General features: G+C 37.1%; 1 protein-coding gene across 1 annotated transcript in view; it reads left to right on the forward strand.

Annotated features, from left to right (window-relative positions):
* Positions 1-23,892, forward strand: part of LOC137273593 (dipeptidyl peptidase 2-like) — a 100,131-nt gene that overhangs the window by 8,316 nt on the left and 67,923 nt on the right. The window lies entirely within an intron of this gene.

A 23,892-nucleotide genomic window follows, 5' to 3' on the forward strand; every position in this document is an offset into this window, starting at 1 on the left:
TGTAATTGCTTCAGTATATTGAGTATTTGTCTTTAAATGATCTACGTTAGCTTGACTTGGCCTGAAGATTTTGGACATTGAATGAAACACCCATAAAATACCTGGCATTACCATGTGAGGAGTGAGTGAGTTTTAGTTTCACGCTGCGCTCAGCAATGTTCCTGCTATGGCAGCTGAACATGATCAAGGATGTGAAATAGCAATCATGACTCATTATGTTATGGATTACCATCTCATTGCAATAACCACTGCATTATCAATGTTGTTTATGCAGTTAAGCAGTTTGCCTCATGCCACTCCTTTAGTGTCTGGTTCAATGCTCACAGCCGAATCCGAGGGACAGTGGTAAATGTAGCATAGTACCATTTGCACCTGCTGTCCACGGTCACCTTCTTCATCACATGATATGGAGTGGGTGCAGGTTTGGGTGAGGTAGCCCAGTGGTTAAAGTGTTCTCTCATATTGTCAAAGGCACGGGATTGCTTTCTCACGTGGGTACCATGTGTGATGCCCATTTCTGGTGTCCCCTGCTCTGATATTGCTGGAATATTGCTGAACGCGGCACAAAACTAAACTCACTCACTCATGACATGATGCTTTTTAGAGCTTTATTTCATTGTAAAATGTTCTTGCCACATACATTGCAAAATACTTTCAATGAGTGAAGTTGTCTTGTTGTTTAACCTCAATATGAGGTATCTAGTACTTTTGTTGCATCACATATATATGTTCATATTAGGCTTATGCAGTTCATCCGTTTCACTTTCAGCATCTCTTTTATCTGCCCCTGGTGTATTACATGACCTTAATGATTCTTGTATTGTATTTTCTAAAATGTGTTCCATATTTGTATACATATCATAATGCATCCTGATGACTGTAGATGTTATCATGGGTCCTACTGTTCTACACAGTCATATCATGATGCATCCCGGTGACTGTAGATGTTGTCATGGGTCATACTGTTCTACACATTCATATCATGATGCATCCCGGTGACTGTAGATGTTGTCATGGGTCCAACTGTTCTACACATTAATATCATGATGCATCCCGGTGACTGCAGACGTTATCATGGGTCATACTGTTCTACACATTCATGCATGTTTAGGATAAAGCATAATTCATTAAAATCTTATTACTGATCATGCTGATAAACAAAGATGAGTTGAGCTCCAACCTGACAGTTGACCCGTGTTAACATGGATAAGAGCCATTGTGAGTGAAGGGGCCCCAGGTTGTGAGTAAGTGGAGTACAGAGGGTGAAACCATATGTATGTCTAATATGAACAAGGCATGTGAAGCAGCGCGCAGAATCAATTTCATCATGCACTGCACATGCCCTAACCCACATCTGCTCACCTTTTCACAAACAATGTTGGTTTGCCGTGCACCGCCAACTTCTCATAAACATCTTCTCATTGCGTTGGGCAAACCTAGCCTTGTTTATATCATTGATCATTGATCAATGTCATAGCATTTGTTTTGATCATATGAGTTGATCTCTTTATTAGGATAAGAAAACCATCGTGTTGAACACACTTTCATCAAATGCCATTTTGTTGAACACATTATGATCAAATGCCATGTTGTTGAACACATAATTTATATAATGATCAAACACCACACTTTTTGGACACATTTATGTCAGATATCATATTATTAAACACATTATTATCATATCTACATTGATCTCAATATTATGATCCAACACCATGTTGCTGAACACAATTTGGTCAAATATCATGTTTTTAAACATTATTATCATATCTTTGTTGATCTCAATATTGTAATCAAACACTTTATTGTTGAACACATATAAATGTTATCAAATGTCGAACACACTATTACGAGCAAACATATCTTTGACTACATGATAAAAAATCTTGTTTTGACATATTATCACATGTTAGTGTGTTTATAAAATAGCCCATGTCATTGCTTCCATTATATAGTGTTCACACAAAAATGACTGCAATATTATCAACCAATTATCATGTTGTTAGAGATCACATCTCCATTGTGTCAGTAATGACTGTGAAACTGACCTTCAAACATGTCAAGGGTGAAGGAAGCATCAATGGAAAATCAGGTTTTTTTCTTATTTTGACACAGATAGTCCAGATCAGGAAATAGCTTGTTGTTGTCCAACACCTGATCCTATGTCCATGTCTCATTTAGTTTATCAGGAGGATATGTTTTGCAGGAGCATTACCAGGGTATGATGCAGAGTCAAGTCCTTTTTATCTGGTTTGTTTGGATTGAGTCCCATTTGGGATTCAAACCCACACACTTAGAGTCAGGCAACCCATCGCCAGTACACAAAGTTAGCAATCTAACCCATCCAGGCTTCTATGAAATCAGAATAGAGAAACTGCTCTTTCTATTATTTGATATATAATAGTCTTTTTCCTGATTCAGAGAACCGACTGCAGTTATCATGACAAAGATATGTTCCCCTGAAAATAACCTTTCAATCATACCTGACAACTGTTCCCTCAGGTATATATCTCAATATTTGTCTTGTCTGGTGTAAAGCTGAAGCCATGCTTCATTCTAAGGCTCCGACATTTGCTTCCGGTCTTGGAGAGCACCAGATGGTTTGACATGAAGCAGATTTATTCCCCTGTGTGTGAATGATGACATTTTATGATGTTGTTTTAGCATGTCTGATATTATACAGACAGGTCATGTGCTTACACCATAAACAAACCTAACTTGATTTTTCAGCAGTGTTGAAGTTAAATTAATTATTGAATTCCTCAATGGTACATATATCACTGTATGAAAGATTTCATTGTCATTTTGAATATATAGTGAAGCTAACATGTTACTCCAGAGTAGCTGCTGGTTTTAATCATCAAACAGGTTGAAGATCCTAGTTAGTATTGACCTTCAGCAACCCATGTATGTCGATTGAGGTGACTAACAGGATCGAGTGATCAGAGGCTCATTGGCACATTCGACACATGTCATCATATCCCAATTGTGAAAATTGATGTTCATGTTGGTGATCCCTTTTTTGTTGGTTTGTCTGATCCAAACTTGAATATTTACAGACTGCCACCATATATGATATAGCTAGTATCAGGGCTCCAGATAATTTTTCAACATTTGGAGTAAGTACGCATTATTTTTTCTATATAAGAGCACTGGGAAAAGTTAGTGTACTGAATGGAATTAATGAAGTGTAGGTAATCCCATGTTTCGTTTCTTATAATTTGCACCACAACATTGCTACTCCTGTGTAAACGGGTCAATAAACAATAAAGCTATGATCATGTCGGTAAATGATTCTAAGACCTTACACCTTTGCTGTGGTGCATATCTGCTACATTTTCTGCTTTTTTGCCCTACCGTATCGTGCGTATGTTTTATCCATACATACGCCGATATCCGGAGCCCTGATAGTAATTTGCTGAGTGTGGCGTTTAAACAACAAACAAACAAAGAAAAAACAAAGTATCAGATGCCATCCATTGGTTTTGTTCACTTTGGAATTTCGGTGATGTTCCTGGTCTTTCATACTGCTGACAATCTTCGTATTGTAGATGATTGGCAGTTAGCTGTAATGACTGAAGATCGGGGTTAGAATTGGTCTTCAGTAACCCATGCTTGTCGTAAGACTGGTGACCAGTTGGATCGGGGAATTAGACTCACTGACTTGTCTGACTATTGTCATCATATCCCATTTGTGTAGATCGATACTCATGATGTTGATCATTTTATTGTCTGTTCACATTTGATTGTTGTGTCTATTTTATTGATCAAGTGACTGTTGATACTCTGATAAAAGGATGAATCTGTCTTTACAATCTTCATCACATGTACACAGTTTCCATACAGAATGTTGAGGGAAAACCACCACATAAAAATGTTCAGATTGATTTGTTCTATGTATAGTCAGTATATGTAAATAACAGAATCAGTGTCGAAAACTTTGATACCATTGTCATCAAGAGATATCAATATTGATCTGACAACACCTGCAGCGCTAACGTCAATTAGACCCTGATTTATTTCTGCGGACATGCAATCATCATTTGGCGTTTTTGTGCTTGGGACATTGAGTTCAGTGTAATTAATTAATATACCACCAGCCTCCAAGGTGATCGTTACACGGATCTGGTCCAATAAACAGCTCATAATGTTTATAAGGTGATCATATTTGTATAGATTTTATGGGGTGATGAGTCCGATGAAATTGAGGAAGGTCTGTTATCTGGTTATTACAATTAATGGCTGAGTAAAGGCTGTTTTGTAGCGGGAGCCAGTGTATGCAACAGGGAAGCCTGGGAAGCGGTCTTACTCCAAAAGTAAAACCTGGGAAGCGGTCTTCCTAACGAAAAGTAAAACCTGTCCCTCCAAAGCAAAAACCTCAAACGCAGTTGTTCTGGGAAAACAAGAGATGACCTAATGTATAGTGAGACTTTAGGTTTATATGTACATGTAATAATACACTTTCACTCACTCACTCACCCACCCGGCGCTCAGTATAGATTTGCTGCCCATGTTACCCAGGACCCTTCATCCAGAGCTTGAGACCTGATTTACTTCAACACGATCCTAGGCCAGTCAACACACCCATGGGGCTCAAACTGCTCAGACCAGTGTATCACCTCCTCACACAAACCTGAAACATCATACTGGTTTCAGTGTTAATCCAGACACTCGATTTATGGCCTGTGAGCGGAAGTAATGAGATGTGTTCCTGTGTGTGATATGTGCGCCAGGTGGGTCGGACAGTCCTTGGCTGAATGTGGCTACTTAATTAGCTTCACCTCGTTAGTACCTCAGAGGCAGTTCAGAAACCTTATCATTGAATCCCATGAGAAATCACAGTCAGATTGCCTGCCATTTTCATGTGGTGGATTAATGCTCTCTGGTTCATAAAAATCGCAATTGGAGCAGGATGGAAACCGAACAAAAATGATAAATTAGTAACAAGTTGCAAAGGCTAATCAATGATTTCTTTGTGATAAAGTAGACAGTTTTCCCTTGGATAACTTAAGTGAAAGGCAGCATTTTTAAGAACTACTGTTACCATGGTTACTCTCAGGTTACAACTTGAGTTATAAATTAATCATTTCACTTATGATGTCGTATGTGAAGGCAGTGAGTATTTTAAATTACGCATAGCGTGTGAAGCTTCTTCAAATTCATTACATACTTTTTGAAGATGAATCCACATGTGGGTAGAATGCAAGTGGCTTATCATGGAGGTCCTGCCTACTGACTTTGAGAAGTATCATTTTTCTTGCATATGAAAACCTATTCCATGGCAGTAAATAATCTAATAATCTCTAATTTTCTTTGTTGCCCTGACGATGAGGTTGGGTAGCCTAGTGGTTACAGTGTTTGTTCTTCATGCCAAAGACCTGGGTTTAATTCCCCACATGGGTACATTTGGTTAAGCACATTTCTGGTGTCCTCTGCCGTGATATTGCTGGAACATAATGCTAAAAGAGGTGTAAAACTGAACTCACTCACTCACTCACTCACTCACTCACTCACTCACTCACTCACTCACTCTTTACCTTGCCTTTGGTTCTCTCATGCTTGCTTTAGCAAAGTCACCCAAAGTGAAAGAAAACCATTTGTTATCCCTCACCAAAAGGGTGGGGACGAAATCTCTCACTGATACATCTCCTGAACTCGATAAAGGTCGCACCTCAAACTGATATAATCCATTTGATACAGATCTTTTTTTTGGTCGGGAATAAACATGGTTGTATAGCTAAAATAAGGTAAAACTCAGTAAATCTTATTTTTGTTTCTATTATTAAAAAGAAGAGGCAACTATAACAAGATTGGATGGTCAGACCTGCTGATTTTGGTGACTTGTCATTGTCTCCCAATTGCAACTGATGCTCATGCTGTCGATCACTAGATTGTCTGGTCCCGACTTGTTATTTACAGACTGATGCTATATAGCTGAACAACAAAGTAACAAAAGTGAAATACTTACTGAATACAAACATCTTATTTTAACCATTTTCAAATCTTTATAATGTTCAGAATCGATTGTTTTTTTTCTGGAACATAATAGATTTTTTTTCTGCGCTTCAAATGTCATGATTATATATAATAAATGCTGTGCCTATACCAAGGTGTTATTCTTCTGGTCTGATTAATTATTCACCTATTCCTTGGAGACAAGAAATGCGAAAATACTCAGTTACAGGACTTTATGAACAGACAGACTGTGTTACACTGTGTACATCAAGAGATGTGTTATGTCATGTGTTTTTACCTTCTGTTTTTCTTCTCTTGCTTCACTAAAATAGTTCTGCCATACATAAACATTACCTTATGACTATCTTAGTGCCAAATGAGAGCTTCGAAAATCTAGGTCCAGTGTGTCATTTAATACTGATGTTCAGGCATGATGAGGTCAGAGGAGTCAGCTGACTGCAGGAGCATGTGTTGAGTACCTTCTTGTCATAGTAGCCTCCCTTTGCTGTCAGAGGATCCTATGATAAGTCCCTGTTTGAAACCCACTTGCATCCTCAACTGACAGATGTCCCACTCATGTCTAATACATAAAGTCCAAGTGGTCCGGGCCAAAAACTCACTTTCTGTTATCCACTAGTTTATTGGTTTGAGTGAGTGAGTATAAAAACTCATAATGTTTTATCCATCAGTTTATTAGATTGAGTGAGTGAACACTCAGAAAACTCAGCTTGTTTTATCCATCAGTTTATTAGATTTTAGTGAGTGAAGTAGTAAAATTTAGCATTATATACCAGCAAAAGCACAGAAGGGGAATAGCATAAGTGGGGAATCAAACCGGGGTCTTTGAACGGTATCAGGAGCAGATACTTTAAAGGCTAAGCCTACCCCACCAGCTCTCAGTTTGTTAGAAGTATGTTTGTTGTAAACATTCTTATCTTACTGTACAACTTTACTGGTGTGTTCCTTATGGTAAAGATGTTTTTCTTTGAGTACAGATTCATTATTTTAGCAATTTCACAATCCACTTGAAATTGGAACTCTGCAATCCCATTTACAGCAATCCCATTAATGGCCAGCAGTCTAGACTACAACAATAGTAAAGACCTTGAAACAGACAATGCCAACGCTATTGGCTGTAGTGATGATGCTAGCTGTGGGAAGGGAGGTAGTAGGTTGTACCAGCAGTATCAGTTACACATCTAGGAGGAACAGGCTGCAAGTACACACAGATGTCAAGAACAATCACACCTACAGAAGCAGCCACGATTCTAGGCCACTAGTCTACAGGACTACCTCGCAGAGTCTGCATTGTTGACTCACCTCGCCATTATTTCTTGGAGGAACTTTATACCTTTTGCTCATGGATCTTTCATACAGGTTTGTTGCGTATTGCCAGTATTGGTTATTGTGTTAGTTCTGTATTAGTGAACTCATTAGTTGAGATGTGACTCAGGACTCAACAAGCACCTTACTCTCTACCAGTGCAGGTAACTTCATTGCTTATAGCTAGTGCTCATGGAGCTTTCGTGCAGGTTTGGTGGGTATTTAATAATATTGGTTATTTTGTTTGTTCTGTGTTGGTGATCTCATTAACGATAATTAAGACATGAGGACTGGCGCCATTTTCTCTACCAGTGCTGGTATTGACTTTGCCTCATTATGAGATTTACATATTACTTGGATGAATTTTATACCTAGTGCTCATGGATCTTCCATACAGTTTTGTTGGGTATGAATAATATTGGGTACTTTGTACCGCATGTGTTTGTGAAATCATTGGTTAAGATGTGAACAGGATTGGAGCTGACAGTGGAGGAACTTTGTGACTATTTCTCATTGGTTTTCCTACAGTTTTGTTGGGTAAAGTTATTGGTTATTTTGATACTCCTTTGTTAGTGAACTAGTTGATTCAGCAGGACTTGTGCTGTTGCTCTACAGCTCTAAATGCAGGTAACTTTGACTTTCTGTGAGACTGTTTCTCTTTTAGGATTTTATGGATTTTTCTTCAGTAACCTTTCTTGTCACAAGAGGCAGCACACAGGATCAGTTGATCAGGCTCACTGCCTTGTGTGACACTATTTTCATCAAAAGTCACTTGTTTTAGATCCATGGTCATGCTCATGATCACTGCATTTTCTAGTCCAGATTCAATTTTTTACAGATAGCTGCCAGGGTACCGTTTCACAAAACTCTCGTAAGCCTAAGATCTCGTAACTTTTCTTGTAGCATTTGTACCTGGCATACTGTAACATAGGAGGTGCAAATGCTACAAGGAAAGTTACGAGATCTTAGGCTTATGAGGGTTTTGTGAAACAGGGCCCAGGTTTGTAGCAGAAATATAGCTGAGTGTTGCGTTCAACAAAACACAAGACAAACTAGACAGGATTTGACGGATTACTAGTGCATGTCAATGAGATTAATGTGTTTCTATGAGAATAATGCTGTTCTATGAGAATAATGCGCTTTTATGAGAATAATGCTGTTCTATGAGAACAAAACGTTTTTATGAGAATAATGCTGTTCTATGAGAACAATGCATTTTTATGAGAATAATGCTGTTCTATGAGAATAATGCGCTTCACTGAGAATAATGCTGTTCTATGCAGACTATGAGACGCGTAATAAAGGAACATGGTGTTCAGTTGTTTGTAGAGATCACATTATTATAATTGTGACGATATGTGGAAATATGTTGGCATTGATTATTTTTGTGCATCAGGTGATTGACATGAAATGTCCTGTCATTTGGATGTGTAAATGTAAACAGTTCCCATCATGGGATTCATGTTAATGGAATCACAGTTGTTTGAAGGGTTCAGACTACTTTCAAACTTTTTTGTTTTGTGTGCTCAGAATTATCCTGCCACTCTGATGTAACTGTCATGGGAGTGTATTGTCATAGCAACTGATTAATGGAACATGGAGTCAATGGCTTCAAGTTTTGCTTTATGCAGCTTTATAACCTGAATATTGGTTATTTTAGTTCTGTGTTAAGTAGTGAACTGATAGTTAGATGTGAGCAATATAGTTTAAAATAACCACTTATTTTAGTTTGTTTAAAATATCTGTGGTTCTTAAACAAAATCTACAGCAAGAGTCCAGGATGGAATTTACAGGTAGTTATGTCCATTACTTTGTTGTTTACATTAGCATGTTTGTTTTTAGTTCCTAGACTAATGTTTTAAATCTCTTAGTTCCCATGAAGAGCTGGGTTAGAATTGGTCTTCAGTAACTTATGCTTGTCGTAAGAGTCGACTGACCAGGTGATCAGACATGCTGACAGACGACAGTGTATCCCAACTGTGTGGATCGATAGTCGTGCTGTTGATCACTGGATTCTCTCGTCTAGACTTGACTATTCACAGATAGTCACCATACAGCTGTGTGACAATAAACAACAAACCAACCCAAAACACTTTCTAGACAATTTTATTTTCCCCCAGTACAAGTAAACAGGTGACAAAAACACTCATATTATTCAGCATCTCCCCTGTTCATTATAGACATACATTACAGTTCATACAAAAAAATATGGATGCATACAAAGAGAGCTATGTGCATATCATTTTGACTGTCTCCCCTCTAAAAACATTACTGGTTTTTCTGAGGTCATCAAGTTATCAGGGAATATTCTTTTGAAATTGTTGTATCTGACTTACAGATGTAAATCATTAATGCTTGTCAGGGGGCTGAAGAGCCAGGTTCGATTCCCCACATGGGTACAAAGTGTGAAACCTATTTCTGGTGTCCCCATTGTGATACTGCTGGAATATTGCAAAAATAGCCTCAAGGTATACTCACTCAGTCACCAAATGAAACATCTTAATCTGAAAACACACTATATATGAAGAGTCTGAAAGCTTAATGGGCTATGATTCCCTTCTAGCAACCAACCAATCAAATGCACAGCTCCTTTTCATCACACAATGTTCAGTTATCTCATGCCCAGAAATATTTATGCTGATTCCGTTATTTTCCTTACCAAATAGTGCGTAAATTACACTCTGAGTAATCTTAATTATATATTCATTGTAGAAATATATACTGTCAACAGTCAAATTTCCGCGACCATTTAATTTTCACGAATTTCATGTCAGACATGATGCAAGAAAAAAACAAGTGATAATATAGATATATCATTTACTCTATTCAGATGTCAACAACACAAAAACAATGCAGGTGTCATTGCTCAATCTGATGTCACCACTGGGCTAATCTGGATTAACATGGCTCAGTCATGTTTTATTTTCATTACTCTAACACCCATTTAAAAATGATTAATTTTGAAATCAATTCCATTTGTTTTTAGATCACTACACAGATCTGTATATTTTACAACAACTCAGTGGTCACACACCTGCGTGTCACTCACTCACTCATACAGATTATACAGGGGATATGAACTGCCACTGACCCATCAACACCTCATTTTAAAATTAACTTACATTTTCTCACATTTACTCATCTACTCCATTTGCCTTATATCATACATGGCAGGTAGAACTCTGGTGTGCATTAACCCACTCCCAGACAAACCCTCTAACAAAGCAGGAGAGATGAAGACTAAGGATAACACACACTGCCCTCTGTAACAAGATCACCTCACAAAAATAAGATGGCGAAAAAGGTTTAGTGACCATCACTCACGAAAATTCAAAGGCGCAGAAATAAGACAGTTTACAGTAGTTATTATTCACTGTCTGGTCCAAAGGCTACAAAAGTTTGAAAAAACATATAAAATGTGAAAACTTGGAAATGATGAATTCAGATCTCTTTTTAAGCCAGGTATTTTCTTGATGCCCCTTTGGGTAATTGCTGGAATACTGCTTGAAGTGTAGCGCTCACTTTAAAGCAGTCCACTTCCAGAAAAGAGCAGGTAATTTAAAAGAATTTAAATAAATAAAACAAATGAATGAATATTCTGTGTTTTCACTGTACATGTTTAAAGCTTATTATTTTATAATAAATAATAACTGTTCCCCAATGAATTTTGATTGTCTTGCACGTAAATATTGACGCAATATTTCCAAACTCCAAGGAGTAACACTCTGACTGTAATTAGCAATGCTTCTTTACACGTCTCTTAGTTTTACAGACAGAAGTCTCGCGTCATGCAGTAACTAATGCATATGGATGGAGCTACATCCAGCTCTTTGTCAGTTAAAAAGTTATATTACTGTGAGTTTTTGCCTCATGTTACACACTTGGTATAGAACAGGACACGTACAAACTAGAAACCATCTCAAACATTTTAGGCTGAAGTATATATGAAAACGACCATTCATTGTTTTAAAAATGGCCAATAGAGTGGACATAAGATTGAAAGTATATTACATACCCATTGAAAACTACCAATTCCCCCAAACGGGATCAAATACTCAAGCAGAAGGATCACAGGTGTTAATTGCCTACCCATGGAAAACTTCCAGAAATGTGATTGATAACATGGGAATCAATATTCAGTAGTTCAAAATAGCCTTGAACCATGTTTGTTTTTTTTTATGCTGTATTTGCAATAAAGAATTCAGTGGAGGTTTAAAAATAACATCTCTTCATGACAGTTTTTTTCACCTAATTGATGCCCAAGTTTGTTTGAAGGAGAAAAAGCGAAACCAGCTTTTCCTGAGAATGAAATAATTAGACATTGTAAGGTGATATATTTCCTGTTTGTGCAGCTAGTGAATGGATACCCTGCCATATATCTCCCATACACGCAAGCACTTGCTGCTAATTTGGCCGTGGGTTTCCGTAATCATCCTAATGAATGTGGAAACCACGTGTTGCAAGATAATGACGGGCTGCGGATGCTGGTTGGTACTCAACATGTCAATGCATCCATATCATTTTCTTGATGGATTTGTGTGTGCATTAGGCATCATGGTGGACTGATGATGGCTATTATAATTATTATGATTATTGTTGTAGGATTATTAGTGAAATCATGAAGCACATTTATGTTAACTTCAGTAAAGTTTGTCAGGAACCAAGTTTATGTAGTGGCCTAATGGTGGTTTTAAGATCATTGTTGTCTTATTTTGTAAATCATTATTGAAGCACTTTTGTGTTAACTTAGACCAGGAAATCTTGATCTTCTTGAAATACTAAAACAAATTCTGGCGTCATGTGGCTACCACATATTCAGCTATTCTGCTCCTTCTCTCTGGAACTCTCTTCCCCATGATCTCAGAGTGTCACCAGTCCTAAACAACTTCAAATCTCAATAAAAGACATTTCTTTTCTGAAAATAATATCACTGCTATATTCCCTTGTTCCAACTCATGTATAAGGTTTAATGTTACAGGACACAAGTATAATCAGTGATTATGTATAGTCACTGAACGTTTTAGTGATTATGCCTAATGTTTGTTTCACTCAGTGGTTATGTCTGATTACTGATTTTCAGTAATTAGACATAATCACAGAAATGAACCAGGGAAAATTATACTTGTTTACTTAGAGCATGTTTTTGGGTAAAACACCTTGTGTTTATATTGTACAATGATTCTGTTATATGAAATAATAATGTGACCAAGAAGAACCATGTTCATTTGGTTAATCTTTAAATTTACAAGACAACATTAGAAGGTGAAGAATGGCCAGTTACATGTTACGAATCTCTGAATATCAAAGGCTGCTTGCCTTCCTTGAGTGGCATCCTTAGAATTTGGAGTTGGTACCAGTTCTGGCTTGGCAACAAAGCAAGAATCTGTATAGAAACATCCCATACCAGAATATATTCAAAGTTGTTCATCCTTGAATTATGAACTTATATTGATGATTTGGTTGTTAACACTTCATCATACCCGATGCCATGGATCTTTGCTCATGATATCAATCACTTGATTGTCATTCCCACAATCGATTGTATACACTGGTCGCCTTCCTATTGCTGGAATAATTCTGAGTGCAAAGTACAAATGACAATTTAAACAAACATATAAAGTATTATATTGGTTTAAATGTTTTATGTCTTCCAGTGATATGCATTGTGTGTTGTAGTGTTTGTCTAGCATATTTACAATAATGTTGAATACATTATATGCATCTGGTTGAATAGGTATGTCACGATTCACTTGTGTATTCTGTGAATCCAGGCATATCCCTTTCTGAGTTCAGTTCATTATTTGCTATTACTAGAATTGAATATTCATGAGTTTTTCTCTTTAAATGGAGTATTTTATTTATCAAAGTAACATATGCAGCAAATTGGTACATATCCATGACACATCTGCTGTACATGTAAAGACTCAATGTCACTCATTTTCCGACAATATTTTTGCCTATATTTTGTATATTAGGCGAATATGCACTCACTTTAGCTTCTTAGCAATGCAGTAAAAGACTTTTTGTCCCTTACGACTTGCCTTAAATTGATAATTGAAACTTTGAGGTGAATGGATGCCAAACACATAACACTTACCATATATGGAAGGTAAACATTAGAGGCATAATTCCAGTATCCAGGGGTTCACTTGATAGTGTTTGGCCAGTAGAAGGCACTTAGAGTCGATTTAATGCAGTGTTGCATTAATTCGTTCGAACTTTTGATTTAATTTGTAATCTAAGTACATAATTTTGGGGAAATAAATTATATGGTAGCTTCGGTCAGTGGGCTGACAGTCTGAGAAATGCATTATGTATTTTTAGAGAAGTGTGTAGTGACCTTTGAATTGACCAAAATGTGGTTGCTGGTCAGTACTAAAATCATGGTCAAATCATATCAAAGTATTGACTTTGGTCTTGTTTCAATGTTGCTCTTATTGAATCTAATTTATAATTTGTTCGTTTGTTATCTGCCACACTCTGTAATATACCTGCTAAATAGTGGCAGTCTGGAAATTATCAAGTTTGGACCAGACAATCCATTAGTCAACAGCATGAGCATCAATCTAAAATATATTACCTGTCGACTTTGACTTGTTACTGTATTTGTATATGTTTGTTACCCATTATTTGTATTTGCTGCCCGGTTATCATTCATGATGTGTTTCATGTTCGCCTCATTCGAGTCAATTCAGTGTGGCTCTAATGATGAAGGAGAGAACTGTTCCAGACAGAATCATATAAATTTTGTCTCAATATTTCATTATTTATCATTAATCATTCCTAAAGGCAGTATCATGTCAAGTGGACCCATGAAATTGATACTGACCAGTGCAAGTGGTCATGGTTAATGCCCACTTGGTGCATTGATAAATATGAAATTGGCCAAATTGTGGTCAGTAATTGTTTAGTATACAAAATCTCAAATTCAGTAATAACTGAATAAGATCTTACAAAGAGTGAGTGAGTTTAGTTTTATGCTGATTTTATCAATATTTCAGCGCTATCACTTTGGGGACACCGGAAATGGACTTCATACATTGTACCAATGTCAGGAATGGAACCTCAGTCTTCAGCGCATTACAAAAGAACACTTTAACCACCAGGTTACCTCACCTCCCACTGAAAATGAATTTGTTTATCTAGATCAAATCTATTGCCTTGATTTTGCAAGTCAGTACTGCATTTCATTACTGTAGAACAGTGTAGCTTTCATAACAAATCATTACAAAGCTTTTGTAAACCTTTCTGAACAAATGAAGATAATGTTATATGTGAATATAGGAATAGCTTCTGAACAGAAACAAATCTAAAGCAATATAATTAGGTGAATACAAAGCGAGATAGCTTTTATTTGTAAACTAGTGCCAGGATTGTTTATATGTAGCAGAACATTTATAAAAACCTTAATCAACAGTGGCATCTCCATAATGGCAGACTGCACCTGACTACAATACTTTTTGGCATTGCATTTAAAAACAATTATTTTGCCAGAAAAGATAGTGATCTGAAGATACAGCATGTGATCTTGGCACTGTCATAATCAGTGCCTCTCATCAGTGTGTTCTTGCATTGTGATGGCATTTGGAACTGTTTATTCTGAAGAAGCCATGGTTCCCCAGGCTGCTTATATCATATATTTGGGGGAATGATGCACACACAGTCAGCGCATCAGAAACAATATCTGGAAGTTGCATTCTTGCGAACAGTTGATTTAAGCTGCAGTCAAAGCTACAAGATCCAGGTCAGAATTCCGCAACTCATGCTTATATCCACTCATGAAGATCTGAGTTTGAATTGGTCTTCAGCAACCAATGCTTCCTTCCACCCATGAAGATCCGAGTTAGAATTGGTCTTCAGAAACCCCGGTGACGATCTGAGTTAGAATTGTTCTTCAGCAACTCATGCTTATCTCCACTCATGAAGATCTGAGTTAGAACTGGTCTTCAGCAACCAATGATGTTTCCACCTATGAAGATCTGTGTTAGAATTGGTCTTCAGCAACTCATTCTTATCTCCACTCATGAAGAACTGAGCTAGAATTGGTCTTCAGCGACCAAATGTTGATCACTGGATTGTCAGGTCCAAACATGTTATTGGCTGCCGCCATATAGCTAAAATATTGCTGACTGCAGCATTAGAGAAGAATCAAACATAACTACATGTAAAAGCTTCAGATTAGAAAATAATTAGACCTCTAAAAGTATCAATAAATGAGTAGCCCAGCAAATCAAATTAGATTTACTGTTACCATGACTCTAATTATCTCTGCTGCCTTTCATGAGGCTTTTGTAGTCAGAATTAATCAAAAATCTTTTTTTCATGGATATAATAACATACATGTCAGAGAACAAAAATTTGAAAGATTCCCCGGGGACCAATTCATCTCATCCTGGCAGTGAAAGATGTCTTGCTGCATCCATGAAAACTGAAGTCATCATTTCAGATGCTGTAATCAGGGTTTTCATTAAAATGTGCACAAAGATTTCACATTGGCACGAAATGTTCTGACTTTCATGAAGGTCTTTGAGTGAACAGCCTGTCAAGTTTCCTGACAAAACCATCTGTTTGCTACGACAGACTCTGTAAAAAATGTTAATTTGTGATTTCCAAAACATCTGATGCCTCTAATTCCCGTTTTGGGGTTACAAGGTTGATGTCATTGTATCATTCAGGGATATGTATGGATTTGAGCTTCAGTTAGCTATACTGTAAGTCATAACAGGACTGTGTATGACAGACTTTCATTTGGTATCTGTGCTGAGTGTGTTATTTGTTCCTTCCATTAACGTTCCTTCTGCATAACAGCATCATTGATATAATGAAGCCGGCACCAGATGATATGAACCAATGATAGTTTTCTTAAGCATCATCCCAGTCAGATGGAGTATCATGGCCTACCTTACCAGTGAAGAACTTATTTATTGATTGTGAGCACCCTGTGTTCATTTATTCTGTTGTTATTGGTCCACCAGTTTATACCTTGGTATAACCGATCATTTACACCATGTAATACCTTGGTATAGCTGATTTATATTGCATGCCTGATGTCATGCCGTGGTATAACATGTCATGTGTACCTTGTCATACCATGGTTACCAAGAGATCATATCTATCATGTCATACCATGACTAAATTGTCATATAATGGTATAGTTGACCATTGTTAGTGATGACAGCTTTCTAACAATAGTCTCATCTTTCCGTCATAAACCCTGTTGCAATGCAATGGAGATGGGCACACTTGCACAAAGCACTAAAAAGTTTAGTCTGACTATCAGTAGTCCATGTTAAAATGACAGAGTAGCGATCATCGTAGAGCAACAATCACTTTGTTGAATCCTTTTTTATATATATACTGTTAAAAAATGTAGGGGATCTTCCTCTTTTTTTTACGATTAAAATATTTAGGAGATTTATCAGCGTCAATCATTGTTGATATGATTTTATTAATGTTTTGAGAGTGCATCACCAATTGCTCTTCCTTACGACAATTGTATTTGGAATGTAGTTGCTTTTGAAAGATGATTGGTGTATGGTATGTAATTTGCATGCATACGATTTTCATTTTAAAACAAATGACTAGAAACAAACACTAACAAAAGTGTGATGCAAGATGAGTATTAAAATTAATGTTCTAAGTGATTTCTTGATCTTCTTGAGAAAACATCAAAATCAAGAATGGGACCCCATGCACGTGTATGGGGCTACTGCTTTGTGTACATGCATATCGTGCGTTGTGTTTAATGATGGAAATAGAGGTGAAATGGTGGTGCATTCATTGTATGAAGATGTCTGTCCTCGAAACCTTTGTTAATGTTTACACTTCCTATTCAGATTGAAAGTTCATTATCCCCTACTTTTTTTAAGAGTATATATGGAACATCATGGTGGTGGTCTGATTATCTGAAATAGTTGATGGTCAGTAGAAGTGACTTATAAAACAGCCAAGCATTCGTTGATGTTTTCTCAAAATTGAACACAAATTTAGAACACTTGTTTGCATTGACACTTTTTTTCACAAGGTTGTGTTTGTCTATCATTTTTGTCTGTCAATAACTTTACATTGCCTAAGTACTACAAGCTTGTTCCATGTCCTGACTGCATGTATCTTAAGTACTTTAGGAAATGTACCCTCCTGACGTACTAGTCATCCTTTAAAAAGGTGAAATTTGAAAAAAAACAAAAAAAACAAAAGGTGTACATGCTTTTTCTTTATCTTTTAATGTATTAACAAACATAACAGGAAAATTGGACACATGACACTAACCAATTTTTTTCGATAATTGGTTGTAATGAGATTTTAAACACAACACAACATTGTGGTATGTGTGTCATCATTTTATGCTCATTTCAACTGGGTTCAGTTCTGTTTGTGAATCCTCAAGAGTTTGGAAATACACTACTTAAGGATACTACACACCCAGAGCAGTTTACATTTATTGGCCATAAATGTTGTGAAACAGTCAGCCCATCCCACTGGCTTGTTCTTCAGTTTGAGATCCATCCCTTGTTATCATAGCATCCCTTCCAGTTTATGCACCCTTTCCGTTTAGATCTGTCTGCATCTGTAGAGCTGCTATCAATCAAGCCAGGGCACAATGGTTAGAAAATTAGGAGACTCGGGTGCGCAAAAAAAAATGAATAAGAAAAAAATACAATGATTGTATTCAATGTTATATATTATGCTCACTGAAAATCTACTGTAGACGGTGTTGGTTGTTTTTGAACCCTGGGTTATGGATTCCGACAGACCCTGAAACAGAGTGGAAACATTATAACCAAGTCTAGATTAACACAGTGTCGGAAAATAAATAAAGTCTCTGGACTCCTCTACATTATTTCTTTTGAGTACTTTTATGAGCAGGTTTCTCTTGAAAAGTATGTTGACATTTCAGAGATGAGATGTTAGTCTGTGGATCAGCATCTTTTGTTCTTTGTTTATTCAACATGGCAGTCTGTCAACAATCCACTGTAATTTCCGTGAAGAGTGACTACACACCATCATGTTTAGTGTGGTATTCATCCATTACAACAGGTGCAGTGAGGTAGCCCAGTAGTTAAAGCATTTGCTCATCATGCCGAAAGCCCACTTTTTATTCCCCTTATGGGTACAATGTTTGATGTCCATTTCATTTGTCCCCAGCCGTGATATTGCTGAAATATTCCTAAAAGTGGTGTAATACCACATTCACTCAGCCATGTAAACAGGGGTTTTGTCCGACTTCTAGGCTTGCTGAGGGATGCTGCTCCTTGTATCTACAAATTTCTCTCTTTTCCCTCACTGAAATGGCATGCCCTTTATGTTTGTTTGGTTGACTTGCCATTTTGATCGACCGATAAAAAAATGTTTCTCAGAGTAATTATAGTGACCTACAAATTAACTCAGTGTCACTTAGCTACTCAGAGGTAATTAATCTTCTCACGCTTCAAAGACTGCTGACTTCTTTCATACTACGGCATGCGAGACCCTCGGTAATCGCATGTGTAAACATACAGGTGCTCAGCCATCTGGATATACGAGGCAAACAATGTACATAAATTGGTGTTTTGTATGTGAAAATGACCGTATGGTTACGGAAACCGGATTTCCGGATAAGTGAGTAATTTTACAACACTGGGAATTCGTTTTAAGGAATTTTCGTTTGGAAGGCGAGTTTTCCGGATATCTGAGGTTCGTATATACGGGGCACGACTGTACTCTGATGAAGAAACTTCTATTTTGTTCTGTACGAGAGGCTCTTTAGAAGCTGCAAGCATGAGGAAACAGTATAAGTATCCGTACAGAATCATGGCTATTATAAATAAAGAAGTTCTGAATATATATAAAAATGTGATTCATGCTATATTCTTAGTTGTTTAGCATCCAAATGGTAATGACATTTGTCCAGAGACAAAATAAAGGTTGTGTTTTTTAAAAGAAAACTAAATCTGTGAATGGCTAAGAGATAATTCAGTTTTTGAGAACTGTGAAATATTTAATTATGTTAACTCAAAAAGTAAGAGAATCAATCTTATATTTAAGATTGTCTTGAACAGGAACAACTCAAACCTGACTCTTGAACTGGGACAACTCAAACCTCTGTGAGTGAAGAAAAGGCAGAGTAAAGAAATGATAATTAAAACCATTCCTAAATATTTACAATCGTATACACATTACTTGAAACATTGTCCATGAACCAGAACGTTACACATGCCCCAAGGAGCCCTGAAAGCGTGTAAATAAGACATACCATTTTGTCTCATCGGTGTAGAAGTTATTCAAGTTACAGTCCTTCCCTGATTGTGTTTGAGAATGGCAACTGTTGAACTTATGGTAGTTATGAAGATGGGTGTTCTGACAAAGGAACCATGTATAGGCAAATTGGCTGGCCTATTGTAGAATATCACCTGGCATGCTAATTACTAACTGTGAACATCAAAGGCGACTAACAGGATTGGATGGTCAGACTCGCTGACTTGGATGACACGTCATCAGTTCCCAGTTGTGGAGATCAATGCTCATGCTGTTGACCACTGAATTTTCTGGTCCAGCCTCAGTTATTGATTTTATGGACCTCTGCCATGTACCTGGAATATAGCTAAATATGTTCTAAAACTAAACTTGCTGTCTTGCTGAATGTAAAACATGCCATGAAGAATTGTTAGCTGGAACATTCTTTGATTGATTCATTATTACTTTCTTTAATTACCCTCCATATAGAGCCATAGATAAGTCCAATTTTAAGGACCAGACAAAGCAGTCTATTGAAGGGTTCAGCTTATATACCCTTATGTTACCCTTTCATCAAACTGTATTTCTGGTGGTTAAAAAACGACATTGTCTCACTTCACATGAATGAACTAGAGAAAATGTATTTGTCACTGTAATCTGATGTCATATTTGCAGTTATACACCTCTAAACAAGATTATTTATCTCTTTGGTTCTAATTTGGTTTTGCTAGGCATTGTATTATATGCATGGGTTAAGATTACCAATTGAGTATTTGTCAAGTTTACAGAGACAGAAATAGCAATCAGCTGTGCACACCTTAACCCGAATTATTGGTGATTCAGTTAAAACATGCCCAATAACATAACGAGATGAATTCTGATACAGTGATCAGAAAATGTCAATATCTGAAATGGAAATATTTGAAACTAATATTTTCCAAGAGAAATAAATGAAAAACATTGTCAATTATATTGCAGGTTTTACTCAATAAATGTAAAATATGCATAGGTACTTGTTTGCATCCAGGTTAGAATTGACCTTCATCAAACAAGGCTTGTCACAAAAGGTGACTATCAGCAACTGGAGGCCATGTGATTAGGCTTGACGACTCATCATATTCCATTTATGTAGATCAAAGCTTTGTATGTCAATCACTGAACTGTTATGTCCTGAACTGATCAAAATTGACGAGGAAAGCATTGAACAACAACCAAGGAAATTGACCCCACTCCCCTGGCGTGACATTCACTCTCCTCCCCTGTGACCCACCTTACAAGAACAAAAAAAGCCTTTGCTCATAGCTTTTAAACACATTAGGCCAGACCAATTTTATTCCTTGTTTTGCAGCTTTTTTGTACTTAGAAAACCTAAAGCTGGAAAACCTAAGGAGAATAACAATAAATCAAAAACATCACCAGTCAAAGAGATAATCCCTTTTAAGTGCCATAAGTATTTTACTTCTGGCACTTCATGAAGTGCATATGGGGCTAAATATAATCTAAATATGATTTTCTTGTAAGTTTATTTAGGATTTTAGGATATTATTTTTTGAGCGGGGAAATTTAATTTTGGTTCTTATTCTTGAATCCCAAAAAACAAGGAATAAATAACAAATTCTTTTGATAGTAAATATGGAGGGAGTATGGATTCCAGGGATGAGAACATTTTAATGTGAATTTAATATGCAGTCAAATCCCAATGAGTCCAATGCTGTTGTCTGGAATAATGCATAACTCGATGTACCTGTCGGTCCTGACATTCCCTGTTAATAGTTGTCATCATTTCATTTCCAGTTACACGAATTTCGTTTCAAAAATACACACAATGAGGAGGAAATTTGGCCCTAAGATTAAAACAACAGCAATCTTGCATACATAAGCGGAAGTTGGTCAGTGAGAAGTTAATTGGTGTGACTAACTGATCCAGTTAACAAACACACCTCTCTGCCATTGACGGGTGAGTTTAAAAGGCAGATTAGTAATTTTATGGTCCACTACTTATACAATCATCATTTTTCTACACTCATAAACATTCCAGTGTCTCAAATACATTGATAAGTCTAATGTATTACTTCAGCCCAGAAATTCGACTCATCAGATTTGACTGTATATCCATATAGAACATAAAAGGCAAGATCAAACAGTTCATGTTTAGAGAAGAGGTAAATGTATGGTGTCGATTAAGCAATGTTGTCATCAGTGGCAAACAGCTGGTCAGTTTGTGGTCAGGCGTAGTGAACTGAACCTGGTTGTTTCAGGTCTTTGTTAAATAATGGCTACATTAGATTCATGCATGATGCATTAGATCAGTAAATGAACATTTAATGAAATGTTAAATCATCATTAAAGGTTTCCTACAACCAGGACATGGCCATTGTGTCTCAGTTACTTTGAACCTTACCAATCACTAGATTATCACATCTGGACTTAATAATTTTCGGGCCACCATCTTATTGCTGGAATAGTGCTCAGTGTTGTGTCAAACTCCACGTTCTTGTTTCACAACTGAGCCAAATATTTCAAATGTTTCTAAAACCATCCACCATTTGTTAGATGAGGTCAGCCGATTTGAGGAGCAAGTCTCTTTTCCTTTTTTTGAGACAACTGAGTGTGGAATATAACTGAGAAAGATACCATGAAGATCAGGGTTAGAATTCATCTTCAGCAGCCCATGCTCATTGCATAAGATGACTGTTGTGATCCTGTGCATAGGGCTCAGGTAACAAATCAGGTGAACTTAAGCACCATTGATCTCTTGCAGTCCTGTTTGGTAGCCCAACCCTTGAGAGTTCCTAGGACTTCAGTCCTACCCCACATTTGAGCACATGTGATACATGTGGTCTCGCCTTGGGCAAGCGAGTCTGTTCAAAATTGCCCCTGTTCATCGAGTAGAAAATGGGTATCAGGTGCGATAGTCATGTGACTATAACCTCCTAATGCCTAAGAGGCTGCTTGGGTTATCCAGGGTAATAATAATCAGATTCTGATTACAGCGTCCACTGAGAACTAGTCAGATGGATTTGAGGTGTAAATGAATTATAATTATTATATTATTACTAACAGGATCAGGTGGTCAGACTCACTGACTTCGTCAACATGTCATTGTATCACAGTTGTGTAGAGTAATGCTCATCTTGCTGATCACTTGATTGTCTTGTCCAGGATCAATGATCTAGAGATTGCCACCAAATAGTTGGAATATTGCTCAGTGTGGCAATAAACCACAAACAAACCAACCGAGGATGGACTTTGGTTTTTACGCCGGTCTTAGCAATATGCAAACAACATCATGGGCATCACTCATAATGTACCCATGTAGAGATTCGAACCCTTTTCTTTGGTATGACAAGTGAATGCTTTAACCATTAGGCTACCCCACTGCCCCTTTAGTTGGTGACTGTTCAAGGTAGCATTAAACAAATCTTCACTTTCATTCTCGGTCAGCGTGCAAGCAAACACGAAAACACTATGTTGGAACCTAAGCTTGCCAATGCACAAAACTGCAGGAACTGTTATTCTTGGAGAATAAAACAGAACTGACGAGTGCACCAGATGAACGGCTATACTTTCCGTTCTCTTTTCTTTGTATTACTGACAGCTAGGAGATGGTCGTGATAGAGGTGAGGTGTGATGTCATGCTGACACAGTGTGGTTCTAGATCTTGATTCTTATACTGTACTCTGTTTTTAAAGTTTGAGAATTCTTATCAAAAGTCATCAATGTAGAAATAGTATTAAGCGACAAAAACCTTTTCCACATCCACAATATATCTCTGCCAAACACAGAGTCGATTGTACAAATGTAGGGTTGAAACGGTATATTGCTGTATTTGTAGAACTGCGGTGTTTTGCCTTCGGTTTGTTGCACACAGTCATTGAACCCAAAAATGTGGTATTTTTGTTTTTCCTACCATCCTTTTTATCTAGTCATAATATGACAGTTTTGCTCATTCGAAATGACAAAGATTGTGGGTTTTTTTCCAGTTGTCAAACATTGTAAGGTATGGCAATTTTTTTGCTTTATGATCATATCTCATATACCAAACCAAAATGGACAGGAAAGAAGGCTTTGTACCACAATACATACTGTCCCATGGTAAGATTCGTTTGACCCCTGTACAATTGTGAATATATCATGAGAATTGGTATACATTTGTTTCAGTCATATTACAGCTGTATGATGTAACAATGTTTGTAAACAAACTGAGTCTAGACCAGACAATCCAGTGATTGTCAGACCAGACAATCCAGTGATTGTCACCTTGCGATTTGGAGAGATAGCATGGGTTTATGAATCACTATAGAATCATGATGATACCAGGTGTTTGAAGAAAGGTGAGCATAGGTGAAGTATAGTATGCAGATTTATGCAAATTGGTCATGACTGATGTTTGCGGTAAAA

The sequence above is a fragment of the Haliotis asinina genome, chromosome 2, assembly GCF_037392515.1.
Source record: "Haliotis asinina isolate JCU_RB_2024 chromosome 2, JCU_Hal_asi_v2, whole genome shotgun sequence".
NCBI lineage: Eukaryota > Metazoa > Mollusca > Gastropoda > Lepetellida > Haliotidae > Haliotis > Haliotis asinina.